Source organism: Orycteropus afer, unplaced genomic scaffold, assembly GCF_000298275.1.
Source record: "Orycteropus afer afer isolate SDZICR_OR568_19922 unplaced genomic scaffold, OryAfe1.0 scaffold00094, whole genome shotgun sequence".
In the NCBI taxonomy this organism is placed as follows: Eukaryota; Metazoa; Chordata; class Mammalia; order Tubulidentata; family Orycteropodidae; genus Orycteropus; species Orycteropus afer.
The window spans coordinates 6,869,507-6,872,281 of NW_006921681.1; positions in this window are offsets into that span (position 1 = coordinate 6,869,507).

Below are 2,775 nucleotides of genomic sequence, written 5' to 3' on the forward strand. Positions count from 1 at the left end.
ACCTGAAGGGCAGCTAGGGGCCATAGTCTCAGTGGTTTCACCAGGCTCTATTGGACCAGCAAACCTGGTCCCCACCTTCTTTTTTTTTTTTGCCTCCAAATGATTTTGAGTTTTGTTCCACATTGTTCTCCCTCTCTATGCAGGATCTCGTACATCCCTTCCAAGTGGTCTATCATAATCTTCACCCTCAACCTTTCATCTAATGTTTTTTTTTTTAGCAGCCAATAATAATTGTTACAGAAAGCTTTTGTATCAGTAGGATTGTAAAATGATGACATTCTAATTCTGTTATTTTTTTCTGCATTAACTGGAATTCATCTATAAAGAACTAACCCATATCAACTGTTTAGCTGTCTTGACTTCTAGTCCATACAGAATATACAGACTGAATGTATACTCAGTTATTTTGCTTTATTTGCCAGTTTTCAGAATAATGAGTTTTTGTAAGTATCATTATGCAGACATGAATTTTTATGTATCTGATATTTTTCAATCCATTTGCAGTTATTAATGTTTTAATGTTCTGATTACTCCATGTTGGCCGGTGGGAGTGCCTTTAAGTTGACTTTACTGTCTTTTTGACATGATCGCATTTGTCTTTGATGGATTTGTTGCTTTTGGACACACTAAAGCATCCTTGATCATCTTAAAGTTTCTTGCCCCAACTTGGAATTAGCTGCTTTTTCAAGAACTCCTAGTTCAAAGAAATTTTAGAGAGAGTAGAATTTTCATTTTAGGCAGTATTAAAGAACAATATAAGGTAGAATGGAGCAATAGTTAAGCACTCAGCTGTTAACCAAAAGATTGGTGGTTTGAAACCACCAGTCACTCTACGGGAGAGAGATGTGACAGTCTGCTCCTATAAAGATTATAATCTTGGAAACCCTATAGGGCAGTTCTACTGTCTTATAGGGTCACTATGAGTCAGAGTCAACTCGAGGGCAGTGGGTTTTTTTTAGATAATGTGTTAGAGACTGTAAGTACTATAGGAAATACCATTAATTCCTGGAATGGTTGGATAAGGCATTTGGAAAAGGTAAAACTGGAGCTAGGCCATCAGTGGAGAAAAATGAAAATTAATGTGCTCGTTGTAGGAAAGAAATAGCAAAGGGGTATGAAAGTACGTATGTGGGGTGAGGGTGAGGAGAATAGTAATGGAGCTTGGCTGGTTGGCTTTGGCCTTGAACTTGCAAGCACAGTGGAATAATACAATGTTTTAAGTTTCAGAGTGACATGGAAAGTCAAACAAGCTTAATCTTGCAGCAGGGCATTCATTTATTTAAACCAGTGGTTCTTAGCTAGGGATTTGCAACCTAATCTTTGGAAAATATTGTTGTTGTTGTTGTTAATGTGCCGTTGAGTTGGACCCGACTTATAGTGACCCGACCCCTCCTTGGGTTTCCGAGGCAGTATCACTATGCAAGTAGATTGCCCAACCTTCCTTCTGAGGAGTGGCTGGTGGTTTTGAACTGCCAGCCTTCTAGTTAGCACTCAAGTGCCTTAGGCTTTAGGCTACCAGAGCCCCCTTGGAAAAATTAGGGGGGGAAATAAAAACAACCCATACTTAGCACCTGTCAAACTTACTGAATACCAGAGTGGGAGAGTCTAACCTCATCGCCTTTTCAAAAGGACCCCTGTGTGATTTTATTTTGTGCAACTCTGTTTCAGGACTATTAGGGAACACTTAGGCTATTGCAGATAGTAATGTTATGAATTAGGTAGTGGCAATAGGAAATAAGGGAGGTATATAGAGTAATACAGATAGGGTAGGTGCAAAAAGGGCAAGGAGGCCACATGTTCTGACCTCCTCTAATCCCACAAGAGGAAGACAGAATCACCATCAATAGCCCAAGGCCTATTGCTGCGAGGCCAGACATGCTGCCTCCTTCCAGCCCTTTCTCCAACCATTCCTCCCAAAGCACCCACCACCTCTCTCCTGGGTTCAGTAATTCATTGCAGTAGCCACACAGCACTCAAAGATTATGAGGTTTATTAGGGAAGCACCAGACTACAATTTAAGTTCAGGAAAAAATGCTCAGTCTCTCTCCCAGCCCACCTTCCCTCAGCCAACAGTCTCTCACAGTCTCTTTCCCAGCAGTGCTAGTCCCTCAGTGTCTCACTCAGCAATGCGTGTCTCTTGTGTCTCTTTCCTAGCAACACGTGTCTCAGGAGCGCGTGTCTCTTTCAGCAGCACATCTTCCTCCACCAGCAGTCAGAGAGAGGTCTGCCTCTAGGAGGCCTCCTTTTGAGCCTGGCAGAGTGGCCAAACTAGCCAATCATAGCATCAGAACTCTAAACACCTGAGAGAGAGTGGGAACCTCCCAGAACATTGTTTTGTGCCATTCCAGAAATACTCCAGGTGGACAACTTTAGCAATCAGGAGCTCCTCAGTTGCTCATAGCAAATCCCACCTTGGGGTTTACAAAGACTTATGGGTAGAAAAGCCACACTAAGTAATTTACTACACCACAGGAGGTATATAGAGTAATATAAATTCATGTTTTAAAAGTTTCTATATAGTATTTCGTTAATAATGTAAACACTAATAAGAAAGATTCAAAGTGAAGGAAACAGTCAAAGATGACTCCAAGATTTATGGTTTGGGGCCTGGGGAGAATGATGTTGATAGAAGTGGGAAGGTTGACAGGGATTAATTGGTGGAGAGAGAAGATAACAGATTTTTTTTTTTAGGATTTGGGTGAAGATTTACAGAGTAAATTCACTTTTCATACAGCAGTTCACATATACTTTGTCTCATGTCATTGACCAAAATTT